Here is a 21,136-nt window from a genome sequence, read left to right on the forward strand (position 1 = left end):
ATGTGGTTTTGCATTGTCCTGCTGAAATACACGTCATCTGGAGGGGAGCATATGTTGCTCTAAAACCTTTATATACCTTTCAGCATTCATAGTGCCTTCCAAAACATGCAAGCTGCCCATACCGTATGCACTTTTGCACCCCCATACCATCAGAGATGCTGGCTTTTGAACTGAACGCTGATAACACGCTGGAACATCTCCCTCCTCTTTAGTCCAGAGGAAACGGAGTTCGTGAATTCCAACAAGAATGTCAAATTTGGACTCGTCTGACCATAAAACACTTTTCCACTTTGAAACAGTCCATTTTAAATGAGCCTTGGCCCACAGGACACGACGGCGCTTCTGGACCATGTTCACATATGGCTTCCTTTTTGCATGATAGAGTTTAGCTGGCATCTGCAGATGACACGGCGGATTGTGCTTACCGACAGTGGTTTCTGGAAGTATTCTTGGGCAGAATCATGCCGATGAGTGATGCAGTATTGTCTGAGGGCCCGAAGACCACGGGCATCCAACAAAGGTCTTCGGCCTTGTCCCTTACGCACAGAGATTTCTCCAGTTTCTCTGAATCTTTTGATGATGTTATGCACTGTAGATGATGAGATTTGCAAAGCCTTTGCAATTTGACATTGAGGAACGTTGTTTTTAAAGTATTCCACAATATTTTGACACACTTTTTCACAGATTGGAGAGCCTCTGCCCATCTTTACTTCTGAGAGACTCTGACTCTCTAAGACATCCCTTTTATAGCTAATCATGTTACAGACCTGATGTCAGTTAACTTAATTAGTTGCTAGATGTTCTCCCAGCTGAATCTTTTAAAAATTTCTTGCTTTTTCAGCGCTTTGTTGCCCCCGTGCCAATTTTTTTGAGACCTGTAGCAGCCATCAAATTTCAAATGAGCTCATTTAGTGGATAAAAGTGTAAAATTTCTCCATTTAAACATTTGTTATATTCCCTATGTTCTATTGTGAATAAAATATTGCCTCATGTTATTTGAAAGTCTTTTAGTTTTCATTTTATTCAAATAAAAAAAACAAACAAACAAAAAAAAAAAACGTCCCAACATTTCTGGAATTCGGGTTGTGTATATTTTCTTATTTTTAACATTATTTCATTTCTGAAACTGTTATTTGTGCTATTTTATTACCTTTTTTATTTTCTGAGGATTGTTTCTTCCCCCTTTTATTGGACAGTCGAGTGTAGACAGTAAAGTATGGGTGAAAGACTGTTATAAACTGATACATTTATACATAGTATATGAAAATAATGCCAAACAGAAGTACTTAATTAATTATTTATTTTCACCTTGTGTCACAATGTTCACAGTACTGAGAGAGGTAGTTAAGTTAATGAAGAAACTAGAGAACGTTTTTCATGAGTGTGTGAAACACAATGTTAGTTATTAATCTTAACATACACTAAAAAAAGAAAAGAAAAAGTAAGTCTCTTTTCCCCACCAAAGTTGCATTTGATTAAAAATACAGTAAAAAGATAAGTTTTATTTTTAATATATTGTAAAATGTAATTTATTGCTGTGATCAAAGCTGAATTTTCAGCATCATTACTCCAGTCTTCAGTGTCATATGATACTTCAGAAATCATTCTAATATGCTGAAACATTTCTGATTATTATCAAAATAATAATAAAATATTATCTGCTTCATATGATCCATTATATTTTTTTAGGATTTTTTGATAAATCAAAAGATCAGAAGAGCAGCATTTATTTGAATTAGAAATCTTCTGTAACATTATAAATTACTTTACTGTCACTTTTGACCAATTTAAAGCATCCTTGCTATACAAAAGTATTAATTTCTTAAAAAATATTTTCTCCTTCTTTCAGGGAAACCGCTTGTTATTTTACAGACGCTCTTTGATTTGAAATCATCGCTCATTTCCATCTCTGGAGTGACGTCACATGCGCGAGCGACTGAAAAAGCTTCTCCCCGGAGAGTGAGCAAACAGAAGGAGTGTGTTTTTAATGCAGCTCTTCCTGAGGGACGTGGTTTGTCAGCGATCAACAGGTGATTTCCTGTGTCAGCTGATATAAATAAGCCCGGCTCCACTGAGAGTGGGGAAATAGGACAGACGAGGCTTGTGGATGGCAAACACTAGTTAATGGTGACCTCAGCAGCACTGATGGAAAGCAAACTCATGTTTACAGTGGCGTCAGAGTTTCAGAGCTTGTGTTGTGTGTGTTTGTGTTTTGGTGCTCCTCTTCTGATCGCACATTCATCACTCTGACATAGGCTACTTTCCACCACACACAAAAACAGTGCAGTCAGCTGTTCCTGAGGTGGAGGTTTACCGCATGAAGATGTGTGTTTGAACTGTCAGGAGATTACGTGTGCATCGCTTTCATCTGTGTTTTGGAAATAATGCAGCAAATGCACAAATGTGTAAAGATGTCAGAAGTTTATGTATTTTGGTGCTAAATTGAGACTGGAATAAAACACCAGTGTTAATGTTATACAGTGCCAACATTCAGGGTATCTTCATCAAGTCCATGTTCATCTTCATCCATCCATCTTCATTATTTCCAAAACATATTTATGCAAGTAATTCGCATGACTTAAGTTTGTAGTCTGTCTTAAGGGAAGTACTTGCAGCAGTACTTAAGTTTTATTTTACTTTTATTATTTAATTTTGAACATACCTGAAACACTTTATGCTTCGCTTACTTCATTTTTATTTTTGTGCTGTTTAAATCTTTTTATTTTAATTTATTCTATTTTTGAATATAGACCTGAATCACATTCTATTCTATTCTATTCTATTCTATTCTATTCTATTCTATTCTATTCTATTCTATTCTACTCATGAAATAATTATTGTTGACTTTATCTGTGTATTTGTTTTGGTCTTTTTTTTATATATATATATTAAAAAAATGCAATGGATTATTAAAAATGTAAATAAACATTGCTTAATTCTGAAATACTTCAAATATACTTTTTGACTTATAATTCATAATATATATTTGTTATTTTATTATGCATTACTTCTTCGATATTAAACTTTTTTTCAAGTAATTGAGTTTTAGTACTGATTAGATTCTGCTGTGAGAATCATGAAATTTGTTTTTGACTACAGGCGTTTTGCTATGACAAACCTTTCAGACCTGTTTAACTTGCACACTAATCATCTGTGTGTGTGTGTGTGTGTGTGTGTGTGAGCATGTTAAAGCTCAGATGTTTTCTAGTGTTTTCTCTAAATGAATCAGGCAGAGTGATTGAATAGCATCTGCTGCAAACGTCAAACACGACTGCAGCGCGGATCGGAGCGATGGCATGTCAGCTCATTTCAGAATGCTTGTATGTGTGTGTTTGTGTGATCGATTCAGCCTTGTGTCCGTTTCATTCTGTTTTTATCAAACATATTTATCACATGTGAAGCTTTCCTGCATTAAAAATAAATAAACTGCAGTTGTCATTTAGCTTTTCATGAACATTGTCCACCCATTAAACAGATTTTTCATACTGTACCTTTAAGATTTTTATATGTTAATGCACCTTTAACTTTTATATGTAGATGACCTCGGTTGTGATCATTACACTTTTTGATAGTCCACTTTAGACATTCTACTAACTGTAAGTAACTTTGCAACTACCTTAACTAATTCTCATTAATTTGCATCTACATGTCTACTAACTCTCAGAGTAGACTGTTAGGTTAAGTTTAGGGTTAGCAGAAGATATTGACACATACTTGTAAAGTTTCTCATAGTCAGTATGTTGTATGTTGTGGACCCATCAAAATAAAGTGTTAGAAGATATTAAGCAGACAGGCAGTGTTGGGCAAGCTACTTGGAAAATGTAGTGAAAAAGAAACATTTCTCAGATCAGAAATGAAATTCTCAAAACTACTTGTTCAACCTCCACATCATCTAGTCACTTGTGCACATCATAAAAGCAGTTTCTCATTCTTTTGAACAAGTTGCAGTTGCTACATTCATACAATCGATTATGTACATTTATCCTATTATCAGTTACTAATGTCATGTTGCTCAAAATGTATTATATAGTTCTCTGTGCTATAGTCTTACCCCTCAAAATGACTAGTCATTAGTTCATCGTATAAGTCATTAAATGCAAAGTGGTTGATCTAGTTGTCATAATCTTTGAAGCATATTTTATACACATTTCTATTAGTCTTTTTGTAAATTTGCCATGGATTGTGCAGGTGAATCTTGACTTTCACTAATTACGAGAATGTAGATCAAGCAATGATAACCCAGTTCTCTGAAATCCCTCATACAGTGCTGCATGCAAAAGCAAAGCTCTGTCTGTGTTTGCCTTTCTAATTTTGTATTTTATTATTTATTATTAATAGTATTATTTATATTAATTTTGTATTTTTTCAAATGGCAAATTTTTTTTTCAAAATCGCTCAGTTTTTTTTCAAAGTATCATATTGTAAAAGATTCAGCGCTTCGCACGAGCTATTTGGCTGTGACTTGACAACAAATGCTAGACTACGACACTCTTCTCCGCTCCTCAAATACAAAAAAAAAAAAAAAAAAAAATATATATATATATATATATTAGCCTTTATAAATATAGTGTTTTTTGAGTAAAGAAAACACTTTACTTATTCAACAGTTCTTTATTTACTTTCAGACTGCAAACAAGCTGAGATGCTCTAAACTGCGCGCCGCACTTCATTGACGAGAGAGGTGGGAGTAATAATGAGGTTTGACTGACAGTCTGAGGAGCCAATGGCGTTACGAGCTTTAGTGGCGGTGGCGTCACTTTTACTGATCCAGGATCAGTGATCCGTAGCAGTTATATTTCTGATTTTGAGATTGAGCTTCAGAATGCTTTGGATAATGTAACGTTAGCTTTTGTTGACGCTATCGCGCTACTTGATCAAAAATAGAGCTTCGCTACTGAAAAGCTATTTGATTCAGAAAGCAGCGACGCTACCACCACGCTACTGAGAAATGTAGTTAAACTAGTAGCGTCCAACACTGCAGACAGTCTACTAATACTCTAATGACTGCTAGTTGGCATGTAGTTGCAAAGTTACTTACTGTTAGTAAAATGTCTAAAGTGGACTATGGAAATAAAGTGTTACCATAAGTTATTTTTCACTCACTCACTCACTCTTAAAGTATCTTTATTTTTGTTTTACTTTGTCTTGGTTTTTATTTTTAATTATTATTTTTTTTTTTCAATATATACCTGAAACACTTCAAATATTGTTTGTATCATATTTATTTTGTTCTGTTTTTGTCTTTGGTTGTTTTGTATTCTATTATTTTTTTTTATCATTTTATTTTTTTATTTTTAATATACCTGAAAAACATAATTTATTTCATTTTTATATATTATTTAAGAAAGCTTTGTTTATTATTTATTTCAGAAATGCTTCAAATCTACTGAATAGTTTTCACCTGTTAAACAGATATACCGTTAAACCGTTTTTGACACTGTATCTTTAAGACTTCTGTATGTTACTGTACCTTTAATACTTTTGTGTTACTGTTCCTTTAAAACGTTTATATGTAGATGACCTCTGTTGTGATCGTCAGATGTCAGTGTCAAAATATCAAGTTGGTTTAGTGACGATGAACCAGAGAGGATCTTTTGAGTTGATATTTACTGTACTTCACATCAAACGTTTTTAATTTCAAAGCAGAGCGAGGAAAATCCCTTCAGCACTGTTTAATGGTGTGTTAATGTATGTAAAGCAGTATCGAGCAGCTGTTGTTTGACTGTTGAGGGCTGTAAAGATCTCAGTATCAGCTGACTACAGCGAGATGCATGAAAAAGCGTCTATTGAGTGAGTTTGTCGTTGTCTTTAAAGTTTCAGGTCCTTTCTGGGCAATAAGTGGTGGCTGAGCGACTTTCTCTATGAATGTGTAAAGAGCCTAAGTTTATGTCTATGACCATCACAACGGCCTGTATCAGCAGATCTGAGGAAAAACTTGTTTGACGTGAGCTCAGACAGCTTACAGCATCCTGAATGCATGACATGACAAATTATTTTAAATATTTTATTTTATTTGTTATTTAAAAAAAAATATTTATATTGGTTTTATTTATTTCAGACAACATTTCTCATGTTCTATAATTTAAGCTGAAGTACTAACATAACTAAAACTACATAAACTAAAACCTGAAACCTTTTGAATTTTAGATGGTTTTAGTTAATAATAAAAACCTCATTTTTAAATACATTAAAACAAAAATGTATTTAAATAAAACAAAAATAAAAAAATAATTTTTTAATCGAGTATAAGTTCGATTAAAATAACTAAATCCACTAAACTAAAAACTGAAATTTAATATAAACTATATAATAATAATAATAATAAAAATAAAAATTAATTAAGCTATTTCTCAGTTTCATGTAGTTTAAGTTATGAACTAAAATAACTAAATACACTAAAAATAAAATTTAATACAAATATAGTCATTTAAAAATACCAATAAAAAATGACAAAACACAACAAAATTACTAAAACTAACTAAAATTAAGAAAATATAACAAAAAATGTAATTAAACATTTTAGCAAAACTATAACTACAGTAGTATAAACTATAGTAGTATATTAACAATACTGTCCTATAAATCAAAACGGTCAATATTCGCTTGACGATAACATAGCTATCAGTAAACATGAAAGAAAGCCCTTCAGGTTTATCCGTCCTCTTTCTTCTTCTTCAGATGTAGAGCTGGAGTTTGTGTCGTTCCCGTCCTGATTTCTCCTTCAAAAGTTAGTTGTTTATAAATGAGTATTTGTGTTCTCCACTCACGCCGTTTCCCTCTTTACTTCCTGTGCGTAATGAGGCGCTGTGCGCTAAATGTAAATAAATGTAAATCGGCGGCAGCGCTGACATGACAGATGACTGGGTGCCGTGGCTGCGATGGCCGTCCCGCGGGCAGATGGCTTTTGATTTACTGTTAGCTGTCTGCGTACCTCCAGCATGAATCAGCCGTGATTTATTACGCCATGCTCACAAATACAGCTCCAGAAAATCACTCATCAGCTTCCGATCAACAATGAGCATGAACTTCAGTTTGATTACTTCTTGAAGAGCCGCTCGCGCGATTAAAGCCAATACGGAGCGATAAGAGACGGTCGGGTCGTTCTCCGGAGCTCTCGCTTCTCTAGATCACGCCGTTTGTCTTGTATTCTGATTCGATGCAGTACTAGAGACTTTTCATGTATCTAATTACTTTTATACTTGTCACTTTTGAGACACGTTTTATCTGTTAATAGGCATTTGTCGTAATGCAAATGCAACTTTTTTTGCAAAGTCAGGTTTTTGAAAGAAGTCTCTTCTGCTCACCAAGGCTATGTTTATTTAATCAAAAATACAATGAAAACTGTAATAATGTGAAATGTTATTACAGTTTAAAATAACATCTTTATTTTTCATCTGCATTTTTTTCAATATACCTGAAACTTTAAACTTTTATTTATTTATTTATTTAGTCATTGGTCTTTTAAATGTTTTGGTATATTGAATATACAGTAGTCAACATTTGAAGTGGATCAAAAAAGTTAATCAAAGTTGTCCTAAGACAAGAACACATTTTGGTTTTAGGACAACTTTGATGAAAGGTTTCGATCCGCTTCAGATGCTGACTAGTATACAGTATATCTGAAACACATCAAGTATAAATCATGAAATGAGCACATACCAACATTTTTTAATTGCATTGAATTGAATTTTTAATATATTTTAAATTGCAAAATTAAAATGATTTAAATTCAAAATTACATTTTAATTTAAAACGCAATTTATTCTTATGCTGCAAAGCTGTATTTTTCAGCATAATTACTCTAGTCTTCAGTGTCACATGATCCTTCAGAAATAATTTTTTGTTTTGTTTAGAATAAACTTGAAACACTAAGTGCTTTTTGCTTAATCTTTATTTTTGTTGTATTATGGTTGTTTTGTATTATTTTGAATATATATATATATGTATGTGTATGTATGTATGTATGTATGTATGTGTATATATATATATATATATATATATATATATATATATATATATATGAAACATGCAAAGTATAAATCTTGAAATCAGCACATACCAACATTTTGTTTTATTTTTAATTTAATTTGAGAATTTTACTTTGGTTCAGTTCACACTTCAGTTCTGTCTGCCTCATATAAATAACTAAACTGTGTATGTACAGATTGAGATGTGACACTGTGTTCATCAGCAGTGTGAACGTGACTAAAGTGAAGTGTGACTTTGCTTGTTACTTGCAAAGGTATTATGAGTACATGACTCACGTTACACACGTGTTTCCGGCTCAAACTGTCAGCGCTCGGCTTCATCTGTCTGTTAGACAAAAGGAAGTGTTTAATGAGGGAATCCACAGGCCATTACTATAATGAATAGAAAACGAGTTCCTTTCTCCAATAAAACTGGTTACTAGACATAGTCTGCTGGTCTTTGAGCCTCGCAATCTGACACAGAGGTTAAAGGTCAAAGCTGTTGTGTCATCTGAAATCCATAGAAATGGTGGGAACTGATCACGTAAATGAATCAGTTTTCAGCTCAGACGACAGTGATTTGAGTGTTTGCGTATGACTTGAGTATTGAACAGTCATTGATATTTAAATGTATGTGGTCATATGTTCATTTGCTGACACTGTCTGTTTGAATAGAGGTTGTTTTAGAGTGAATTATATCTGATCACAGAGAAAACTCGAACACAAAACTCCTCAGTCTGTCTGTTAGCGTGGATGTTAGCATGCGGCACGACACAGATCTGATTTCACAGTGTGTCAGTAACTGTCAGCCACTCTCTGTCTCTCACACCAGATCATCTGTCTGCAATACTGCCTTCTGATTGGTCGGTATGAGTGTATAATGACATGACACACAAAGAGACGCACAGAAAGAGAAGCTGAAGCAGTGAGGATCCGCTGAGCGCGTGGATGTGAATGATCGTGTGTCTAACTGATGCAGTCCTCCACAGCATCACATCAGCTTTATTAATCAGACTGGACTTGTGTGTGTGTGTGTGTGTGTGTGTGTGTGATTGAGATCCTGTTGAACTCTGTGGCTGTTAATAAATGAGCCTGTCTGTGCTGTAGTTTAGGGAAGTATTTCTCTAAACAGGATTGCCTGTTTAGATGAGGAGACTCCAGAAATCTCAACAGTGTCTCCAGATGTGCTCAGATCTGTCCTTCTGCAGTCATACACCAGAGATCAATGTTAACTACACTGAAAAAAAAAAAAAAAAACTTGAGCCAACTTAAAATTTTAAGGCAACCAGCTTCAGCAGATTTTTGAGTTTGCTCAACTTATTGTGCAACTCAACTTTTTTTTTTTTTTTTTTACAGTGTAGTGGTATTTTAGTATTATTTATATTCTATTACTAGGGATGTCTCGATCAGTTTTTTTTTTTTTTTTTTGTGCCCCTGATAGTCCTGATCTGATACTTGTATATTACTATATAACTAAGTTATTAAAATGAATCCAGTGTATACAGAATTGTGCAGAGTATAATAGTATATGTATATACAGTATAATATAATATAATATTATGAGATACACTCTCTCTATGCACATGCTATATAAAGACTTTGGTTGATGTAAACGTTATAATGGTAGACATTGTAAACAGACTGTGTGGTCACAATTATGAATAAGGGACTGCTCATATAAACTTCTTGTATTTTATATGTACAATAAGCAGAATAATTGCAAAATGGTTAGAAAGCATGAAGTTCGCGGTGTCAGAATGCCAGTCTCAGTCAAATCTGAACCAAGACGCAACATAGCAACACGTTATGACAACGACTCGGATAATCCGATGGCAGATAAAATGATAAATGAATGAAAGATCGTTACAAAAGTGCGCTTCAGATACACTGAGCATAGAAGCTCAAGCTTCAATTATCAATTATCAATATATCATTTAAAATAATAAAGATCCAAAACACTATGAATTGACAAATGTCTTTAGTTTTAGTCAATGGTATGAACTCAAACATTTCTCATTAATTGATGCTTCATATTCTAGACTCTGGATGATGACTAGTGACTCGTTTAGCTGTGTTTATTTTGAGCCGTCTGTTCTGGGACAGTCAGGACAGGGCTCCGGTCCTCAGGTCAGTGTTAACTAGCTGATGACAGCTGAACTTCAGTCTTGCATCACAAATTGTTTCCCACTTCCTTCCAAAATCCCTTCCAGAGGAATCCAGGAGGGAGCGATTCTCATCCTCGTTAAGCTTTGGGTTGTTTACTGGTAATTAATCCCTGAATGAGTCAGAGTCAGACCTGGGGTCAGAGGTCAAGTGTTGTTGCGTTAGCATGAGCGAGTTTCACTAGTCTCTTGAGTTGAGTCTCTTCTGGATGAACGTGACGTTGAGCTGCTAATAAGTGAATATGTCCTCAATTGTGTCTGTATGTTATTTTGTCATAAATCCAATGCATCTCATAGCAGCAGATCCTCTGGGCCACTTTATTAAAACAGACGGAGAATCAAATGCCCTGTGGACCAATTAAACCATCAGGAAACCAGTCGTTATTGGATTTCCAAAAAAAAAAAAAGTGAACAGCCACCTGAGCAAAAAACAGTGACCTTCATAGTCAGACTTCTACTTTTAGTGCAATATTATATTATTTTTATGTATTATAAGCTCTTTATTAGTAGAATTATTAAAATCATTAATTTTGTATTTAGCCATGTTAACAACAGACTTCATGCTGCTAGTTTAATGCAGGTTAGTGGAGACGATCTGACCTGGAATTTCATCATGAAGTTAATAAATGTAGTTTAGTTTCATTGTTTGTTTGCTTTCAGTGGCTCATGGCAGATTTGCTGATCCTCATGGACTTATTTAAAGTATTAATTAATTAAATCATGTTTTAATATAATTTAAATTTATATTTGCCTGTTTTAAGCATTTTAAGTTTTATGCAGAATAGTGTATAAAGAAACAATGCTTTGCAATACTACTACTACTACTACTACTAAACAAATAAATCAAAATAAATGTTAAAATAATTAAAAAACAAAGCCATTATTATTATTGTTATTGTTATTGTTATTGTTGTTATTATTATTATTATTATTATTATATTTTCCAAGAAAATTATTAATATTAGTAGTGGTATTTAACTTTTTATTGCTTATTTGTTTTTAAGAAAACATTACATAACATATAATTGTTTATTTATTTTATTATTTATTTATTCATTTATTGCCCTATTTTAAGCAGTAGTAGTATTTGTTTTCCAACTTGTTTTATTTATTATTATTATTATTATTTATGTATTTATTTTTATAGAAAAATTGCATAAAGAACAGACACATCTAATATGACATAAGGCACAATCTTAATAGTTCTAAAATATACTGGTCATTTTCTTTATGCAAAATATAATATTCTTTATTTTTTCTGCTGATTAAGATGTGAAATATGGGTTAATCTACAACTACATACACCTCTGAATGCAGTCATGAATAAAACATACACATGGAAGCGCAGGAATGAAGTATCCCTGTGCATTTGTGTGTGTTTGCAGCATGAATGTGATGGTGTGGATTACTGTAGGCTGTGCTGATTTATGAGCGCTGCGCTCTGCCTGTGATGGTCATAATTAATCTGCGCTGATGGACTGATGTATGCACAGCATATGGCTGCGAGAGGCAGATTATCTCTGCACCATGGCTCCCGCTGCTGAATCAGCGATGTACAGTACCGCGGTACAGCCACAGCAAAGCAGCTCCTTTATTTCTCTCAATGCGGCTGCATTACTGCTCAGATGTTGCTCTTTTGTAGCTCAGGACACTTCTCAGTTGTGATTTTATGAAAGTATCAACCTTAGGAGAATAAATCACACAAATGACTCACTAGTTGTCATGCAGTAGGAGTCTAGAGCTGTAAAATAAATGTGGAGAAGATCTCAGATCATTTGATGAGAAGTGTTTGAGTTGTTATTGAGATCTCTGACTTTTTATTACTGTGTCTGCTGTTTTGTAAAGTCTGAGCACAATTTTTACTATATTTTTTAAATGTTTTAAAATTATATATCTTTACAATTATGTTTTGCATAAAGAAAAAAGTATTTATTTTGCTGGCTTTGGTGTCTTGGAAAACCTGTTCACAACTAAACATAAAATAAATATATAAATAATATACAGCCCGAATTCCGGAAATGTTGGGACGTTTTTTAAATTGGAATAAAATGAAAACTAAAAGAATTTCAAATCACATGAGCCAATATTTTATTCACAATAGAACATAGATAACATAAAGGTTTAAACTGAGAAATTTTACAATTTTATGCACAAAATGAGCTAATTTCAAATTTCAAGATCTGGACTGCAGGCCAATTCAGCACCCGGACTCTTCTACTACGAAGCCATGCTGTTGTAATAGCTGCAGTATGTGGTTTTGCATTGTTCTGCTGAAATACACGTCATCTAGAGGGGAGCATATGTTGCTCTAAAACCTTTATATACCTTTCAGCATTCATAGTGCCTTCCAAAACAAGCCCATACCGTATGCACTTATGCACCCCCATACCATGAGAGATGCTGGCTTTTGAACTGAATGCTGATGACACGCTGGAAGTTCTCCCTCCTCTTTAGTCCGGAGGACACAGCGTCCATGATTTCCAACAAGAATGTCAAATTTGGACTCGTCTGACCATAAAACACTTTTGGCCCACAGGACACGACGGCGCTTCTGGACCATGTTCACATATGGCTTCCTTTTTGCATGATAGAGCTTTAGTTGACATCTGCAGATGGCACGGCGGATTGTGTTTGCCAACAGTGATTTCTGGAAGTATTCCTGGGCCCATTTAGTAATGTCAGTGACAGAATCATGCCGATGAGTGATGTAGTATCGTCTGAGGGCCCGAAGACCACAGGCAACCAACAAAGGTATTCGGCCTTGTCCCATTCACGCAGAGATTTCACCAGTTTCTCTGAATCTTTTGATGATGTTATGCACTGTAGATGATGAGATTTGCAAAGCCTTTGCAATTTGACGTTGAGGAACGTTGTTTTTAAAGTATTCCACAATCTTTTTACACACTTTTTCACAGATTGGAGAGCCTCTGCCCATCTTTACTTCTGAGAGACTCTGCCTCTCTAAGACATCCCTTTTATAATCATGTTACAGACCTGATGTCAGTTAACTTAAATAGTTTCTAGATGTTTTCCCAGCTGAATCTTTTAAAAATGTCATGCTTTTTCAGCGCTTTGTTGCCCCGTGCAAACTTTTTTTTAAGACCTGTAGCAGGCATCAAATTTGAAATGAGCTCATTTAGTGGATAAAAGTGTAAAATTTCTCAGTTTAAACTTTTGTTATGTTCTCTATGTTCTGTTGTGAATAAAATATTGGCTCGTGTGATTTGAAAGTCTTTGTTTTCATTATATTCAAATTTTAAAAAACTTCCTAACATTTCCGGAATTCGGGCTTTAAATATAAATACTGTAAAAACATAAATATAAAATTATATATTTAAAATATATTTTACGTAAAGGAAAAGCCTGTTTGTTTGTTTGTTTGTTTATTTAGCAAGCCTTGGTGTTTGGGAAATCTGAACACAATTGTGTATATGTTTTATAATTTAAAATGATATATTTACAATTTAATACAAATATAAATTTAAATATAAAATTATATATTAAAAATATATGTTTTACATAAAGGAAAAGACTGTTTATTTATTTATATGGCTTTGGTGTTTTGTTTGTTTGTTTGTTTGTTTCTTTCTTTCTTTCTAATACCTGACTTTTAATTTTCTTTGGTGTTTCTTAATATCTAAGCAATATAATCTTTAATATATATTTTTAAATATTTAAAAATGATCTATTTGAGAATTATATTTAGTGTTGAAAATAAAACTGATTTGTTGGTCAGTTTTAAATAATGTATTTGTTTATCTGCTAGCAACAGAGTACACATCACTCAGAACACCTTAGCAACACCCTGGCAACAGCCTACAACATTGTGGCCGAGCAAATTCCACCGTGTCCTTCATAAACTGTTGAAATGTGGACTCGGAATCCAGTTTGAATGTGGTTTTTGGTGTGATCTTTCTGTCCGGTTAATCTTCCCTTGGATATTCCCGGGCTGTAATGGAGGCAAACGTACTCGCGGTGTTCTTTCAGGTCCTCTGAGGGCGTTCCTCTGGAGATCAACCTGACCGGATCTGGCAGAAAGAGATGAGCAGAACTCTTTTTGAGAGTTAGACTGGTATTGATTACTCCTAATTAGATTCCTATCAAGTCTACAGGGATCTGAGTTCCGGCACTTTTCTGAAAGAAAAGCGAAGCCTCCACCGGCGGACCGCTATATGAAGCTGGCTAACTGGGTTTGAGGAGCCCCCAGAACAAACCCTGATTCGATTACGCTGAGAATTTCTGTGTCTAATTACACGGCGCTCCAACATCAGTCAGTTTCAACTTTTTCATCATGTGCGTTCGGGCCGACAGCTCTGGCTCTGGCTGCGGTCTGCGGGAGGAGTTTCAAAGCCACGAGGAAATGCCATCTTAATGCATCTATGTTTTGTGGCTGGGCTATTAGCAGAGATTAGACATCGAGGAGCTGTCAGACTGCCACGCGCCTGCTTTAAATGATGAAATGGATTGTTTACCATCTGTCGGCCGAAACGACGCCCGCTATTGACAGCCGAGTCATTCTTGAGATGTTTACTGGAAAAACACGATCTGCCGAAGTCGCTCTGAAACCATCATTTCCCATAATGCATTGCCGGCCGGATTAATGTGACAGGACGGTGATTGTCTATATGGGTGTTGTTTGAGATGTTTTCTTGTACCTGAACCCGAGACGTTAGTTTTAGCATTAACTAGGAAGGTTAATCTATATCCTGCTGCTTTTTTACACAAGAAACCGTACATATGAGGCAGGCTGAAAACAGATAGAAATCACCCGCAGCAACAACGCTCCAACCCGCTGTATCATTTTAGCAGCATGGTGGAGAGTTTTGCCAAACATTTTCTTAAGAAAATATACAAATATAATAAGAGGTTAATACATTTATTCAGCAAAATTACATTAAATTGATTGAAAGTAACAGTGAAGTTATAATGTGACAGCATATTTCTATTTCAAATAAATGCTGTTCTTTTGAACTTTCTATTCATCTGAGAATCCTGAAAAATAAAAAATGTCACTGTTTCCACAAAACTATGAAGCAGTCCAACTGCTCACCATTGATAATAATCAGAAATGTTTATTGAGCAGCAAATCAGCATATTAGGATATGTTCTGAAGAATCATGTGACACTGAAGACTGGAGTAATGATGTTGAAAATGCAGCTTTACAACACAGAAATAAATGGCATTTTACGATATATTCTAACAGAAAACAGTTATTTTGGATTTTAATAACATTTCAGAATAGTTATTAACATTTCAGTTTTTTTCTAAATTTTTGATCAAGTAAATGCAGCCTTGGTGAACAGAAGAGACTTCGTTCAAAAACTTTTTAAAAATCTTCCCAACCCTAAAGTTGTGATTAGAATTTAATATTTATTTAATATGTAATAAAATATGTATTTATATACATATATATATATATTCATATTTACTCATAATTTATACTGTCTTTATTAGGATTGTTTTTTTTTATGTAAATATTATCATCTTTATAGTTTGCCAAGATAACAGTGATAATATTTGAAAGTATAATTATATCTTATATATATATATTAATACACATGTCACAATGGCAAGTAAATATTTGATAAATATAAATTTATATATGCATGTATAGGCTATATTCAGCATTATAGCTTTATTTTCATGAAAATTAAGCACAATAAAATGTTGTTCAACCCAATTAAACTCAGTATAAACAATTAAGCTAATTGCAAAAATCGCATTATTGTAATGTGCAAAAATGTATATTTTTATTATTGTAAAATACTAAGTTTTAAGTGAATGATAGTTTTAAGCATGAATGATGTTAGTAGTTAATGTGGACAATTTAATTTTGTAAACAGACGGTTTTGAAGTTGTATTTTAGTAATGAGACGGTAATATCAGTGAAAAACATGTTAGTGTCATTTGTTAGTGTCATTTTTGAATAATGTCGCAATGTAAAAAAAAAATAATAAAAAATCAATTTCTATATTTTTTCCTTGGTTTTGGATGAATTATGAGTTGGGTGTTTCTTATGAGATTCACTCAGAAACAGATCATTGTGTGTGTGTGTTCACAGACTCGTTACTGATCTGATATTCATAACGGGCAGTAAAAGGTCAGCTGTGTGAATTAAAATGAAAGATGGTTAGTGTGCGCTGTGAAGTGCACACATGTACCCGGATGATTTCTGCAGCTAAATGTTCCCGCGGCGCTCGGGGAAGACCAGCGGTAAATTACACCGCGACTTCAGACTGATCTACATCTGTGTGTGTGATTGTGTGTGTAAATCTCCCAGCTCTTCTTCTGCCCATTACCTGAGCGTCTCTCTCAGCCCTGTTGATTGCTACTGTCAGCATCTGCTGATTTACACACTACCGCTGCTAAACCTCCTCCAATCTACCCATCCATCCATCTGTCCGTCCCTGTCTCTCTTTAGCTGTCATTCAGACGTCTGTAATTCCTCTGAATGACCAGCAGGAGCGCAGTGAGACAGTGGTGATGTTTGTGTTTGCATTTGCTGGCATTTACTGTGATTAAATAAGGACAATTAATTAGGTGAATTCATTATAAATGCATAAAATCAGTGCTCAAATTTTTCTCATCTACCACTGGTTGTTCAAACAGTTAGTCCCGTCCCCAAAGTCACCTCATTGGTTAAGTCAGAAGTTCAATGTCTGGCTTGTAGTAACTCTGAACAACTGACTAACTCAAAACCTTTTTGAACATTGAAAATCATACAAATATCACTTTTAACCTTGTAAAGCCTGATATGAAATAATAGTTGTTGCTTTATGAATGTCAGTAACTGCAGGGAATGTGGATTGGGGTAATAATGCAATCTGTGATTGCGTGTAATTGCTGATGGATGATGGTCGCGAAAGCAACCCCCCTCGCCCCCCTGACTCCGGCTCTGGAACAATGTAAATTCACTTTTTTATCGGTTTTATTTTGATAAACATGACACAATACGCTATAGCATTATTAGGCTATAACATGAAAAGAGTTTGTAACCCTATTAAAGCACGGGATGAAATATATCCTACGGTGAGTGAGTCTGGTAAATCGTGAATTAGCCGTCATCATCAAAGCTCGTGCAGCCAGCCGTGCTGGAGAAACTGCGATGACTGTAACCCGCTTCTGCTCGCGAATCGCTCTTGCAGTATACATTGATAGCATAGGCTAGCTACACTGCTTCAAGTCAGACGCTTATTGATCTGCGCAAATCAAACACAACTTTATGCGCTCTGCGGACGGTGCACCCATGCTCATCCAATTCATTATCCATTAATGGTTTAAATAAATAAGTTCGTTAAGAAAACTGAGGGGGCAATGCTACATTAAATTCAAGCATCTCTCCACGCTGCTTCACTAAACATACATGCATACATCTCCTTTAATTAAAAATAATCACTAGTGCGTTGGCTGCAATATATGTAAACCTGCTATCGTCCGTCGCTGTGACTTATCGCAAGAGGAAATTACGCTTTAGTCGCGTAACATCGGTTAATGGAAACGCCGCCATTTTGCAATAGTTTTTATCGACATTTATAAAATATCTCAGAAGTTTTGCGCAAATCTGTAATGAAAATGCACGCTCTTTCTCTCAATCGTGTTTCAGTAAGTGTGAGTGAATTCCCTGGAGTCTCAGAATGGCCTCTAATGTGCTCAGTGCAGCTCATCTGTGTCTCTACAGTTTCTCAAGAGCTGCTCAGTCTATCAGTCAGTCAATCTGTCTATCTGATAGTATCTGTGATCTGCAGTACTCTCTTGAATATTTTTTTTTATTTTTATTTTTTTTAAGTATGGATAAAAATAACGAAATATACCTCAAATAAAACTGACTGGTTTTGACTTCAGCCCTGAAACGCACATGTGATAATTGATGAAAGACAGAGACAGATGCATAGCTAGCTGCTTGTGTGTGTGTGTGTGTGTGTGTGTGTGTTTGTTTGTGTAATATAGAGTTGGGTGTATTTGTGTACATACTGTATGTATGTATGAGCACAGTGTGAAGGTTTTGTTTTGATGTGGATAAGAGAGGACTAGATACAGCCTGAAGCACAACCCAACATCAACAGAGGAGAAAACAGGTCAACAGCTCTGGGAATACTGCTCTCTCTCTGTCTCTCTCTCTCTCTCTCTCTCTCTGTGTGTGTGTGTGCAGGCGTTGTATTGGCCGCTTTGAAGTGCACAAAGTTTTTAGATATTAGCTGATGTCAGTCAATACCATCATCATCCAGACATGTGGGAATATTCTTTCAAATAATCATGTTTTTGATTGACAGGATGATATTAGGAAATAAATATTGAATATTATGAATAATAATATTACTAAGATTTTTACAATTTCTGAAGAACATGCAGACATGTTATTTCAAACTCACCAGCATGATGCTAGAGTGTTATGGGTGGTTGCCAGGCATTGCTATGTGGTTGGTATGGATTTCTGGTGTTCTGATGTAGTTATGGCTTTTTGGTGTTTTTATGCGGTTACCATGCCATTCTGTTGTAGTTGATATGGCTTTCTGTTGTTCTTATACTGTTGTCATGGCATTCTGTTGTAGTTTCTAGGGCTTTCTGGTGTTCTTATACTGTTGTCATGGCATTCTGTTGTAGTTGCTAGGGCTTTCTGGTGTTCTTATACTGTTGCCATGTCATTCAATTGTAGTTGCTATGGCTTTGTGGTGTTCTTAAACTGTTGTCATGGTATTCTGTTTGTAGTTGTTATGGCTTTTTTGTTTTCTTAAACTGTTGCCATGACGTTCTATTGTAGTTGCTATGGCTTTGTGGTGCTCTTAAACTGTTGTCATGGTATTCTGTTTGTAGTTGTTATGGCTTTTTTGTTTTCTTATACTGTTGCCATGACGTTCTATTGTAGTTGCAATAGCTTTCTGGTGTTCTTAAACTGTTACCATGGCATTCTGGTGTTCTTATACTGTTGGCATGGTGTTCTGTTGTAGTTGCTATGGCTTTCTGGTGTTCTAATGTAGCTGCTATAATTGTGGTTTGCTATGTGTTTATGTAGTTGTGTTCCAGTGGCCTGATATGATTGCTATATTATGTTTTTTTTTTTTTTTTTAATTTATTGAATGTTGCTAGATTGTTGAAAACAGTGTTTTAGTTTGTGTGTCTTCATTTTAAATTTACTTTGGGATATAAAATATAAAATGTAAAATGGCATTGTTAACAGTAGTGGCACAGAAATTTCACAGTAGCATACTGCATTGTCACATCCTCATTATGTATATATTTCATTTTAGTGAGTTGAGTACAGTTATCATTGTAGAAATAAATACAGTTGTTCTGATTTTAACGCTCAGCTGTTTGATCAAATAGTAAGTCAAGAAGGAGATGTACAAAAAAATCACAGCTAATATTAACTCTGGTTCACCCATCATACTGGAGATGAAGGTTTAATGGAGCACATTTCATTGTGGGATACAGTATTTCTCACATTGTGCTTTGTCTGCACTTTTGTGTGAGGCTCTGTGGAGCATCACTGTGATGGACAGCTCTTCATCCTCTCAGAACACTTCCTGTACATCACAGCAGTAATAATGAAGGTTAAAGTCAAGAGTCGCCACATCGTCTTTGTGCAGCTACTTACTGCATTTTCATGAGTCAATCACTGATAAGATCATGAGTGAAGGACAAACAGTGTAGAAGACACTTGCACATCATTCAGACACCATCACACTTCTTTTGTTGCCTCATCAGTGTCAGTAACTGCAGTTTTAGGGATGAGGGCTGGACAGGGATGAGACGGTCAGTGTGTTGAGTAGAAGACAATTAGCCAGTTCAGTACGATACACAAAAACAACTGATGATGCAGCAAATCATTCTTTGGATGTTCAAACAGTTTCTGGAATGTCACTTTAAAATTCACTTGAGTCACTGTATGTAACCAATGGAGTGAGTTTTATGGAGGGACTAACTTTATTTCTAACTAGTGAGAGAGTGTTTAGAATAACTGTTTAAAAACAATCTTTGTTTCTTTCTTTCTATAATTTGCTAAGAGTAATGGCACAGAAATGAGAGCATTTAATTTAGTTTGTTAGCATGTATACAAATATATAAAATAAATTCATACTAACATTAATGCATAATGTTAATTAATATATTTTTAAAAATAAGTTAATATTGTGTTTTAGACTCAATATTGTCAATTTGGCAAGCAAAAATAGTTATGTTTTGGTATTGAATGAATCCATGTTTTTAAAATAAATTGAGTGAGATTCGTACGAATATGTTCATCAGAGTTCAATGTTTCAGTTGTGTGTTTGTGAAGTGTTTCCAGCTCTTCAGATTGTGAATTGGATGAATCGGATTCTGGAGTTCTTGATGAGATGCTCCATATATGTGACCCTGGACCACAAAACCAGTCATAAGGGTCAATTTTATGAAATTGAGATTTATACATCATCTGAAAGCCGAATAAAAAAAGCTTTCCATTGATGTATGGTTTGTTATGATAGGAAAATATTTCGCTGAAATACAACTATTTGAAAATCTGGAATCTGAGGGTGCAAAAAAAATCATAATTTTGAGAAAATCGTCTTTAAAATTGTCCAAATGAAGTTCTTAGCAATGCACATTACTATTCAAAAATTTACAGTAGGACATTTACAAAATATCTTCATGGAACATGATATTTACTTAATATCCTAATGATTTTTGGCATAAAAAAAAAAAATCAATAATTTTGACCCATACAATGTATTTTTGGCTATTGTTACAAATATACCCCAGCGACTTAAGACTGGTTTTGTGGTCCAGGGTCACATATATTCATGCTTCCGTAAGACTGCATTCATGTCCAGCTCAATGTGAGTGGTGTGTGTGTGTGCGCGTGTGTGTGTGCGTGTGTGTGTGTGTGTGCGTGTGTGTGTGTGTGTGTGTGTGTGTGTGTGTGTGTGAGAGATGAGTGTGTAAGAGAGTGAAGCCGTAGACGCAGGTAATTACGCACTCTTTCACACAGGCCAGATTTATAGTGCTCAGAATCACACACTAAACTTGAGCGG

The 21,136-nt window shown here is 34.8% G+C and overlaps 1 protein-coding gene across 15 annotated transcripts in view; it reads left to right on the plus strand.

Moving 5' to 3' along the window:
- rbfox3b (RNA binding fox-1 homolog 3b) overlaps positions 1-21,136 on the plus strand; it is a 307,431-nt gene that overhangs the window by 152,352 nt on the left and 133,943 nt on the right. The window contains exon 1 of one of the 15 annotated variants that reach the window (XM_058769592.1): positions 4,626-4,681. The exons of the other annotated variants lie outside the window; for them this stretch is intronic. The gene's annotated coding sequence lies outside the window, so the exon portion shown is untranslated. Of the gene's footprint in view, positions 1-4,625; positions 4,682-21,136 lie in introns of those variants that run through there. 15 annotated transcript variants of the gene reach the window in all.

Source organism: Onychostoma macrolepis, chromosome 03 (assembly GCF_012432095.1).
Source record: "Onychostoma macrolepis isolate SWU-2019 chromosome 03, ASM1243209v1, whole genome shotgun sequence".
Classification (NCBI taxonomy): Eukaryota; Metazoa; Chordata; class Actinopteri; order Cypriniformes; family Cyprinidae; genus Onychostoma; species Onychostoma macrolepis.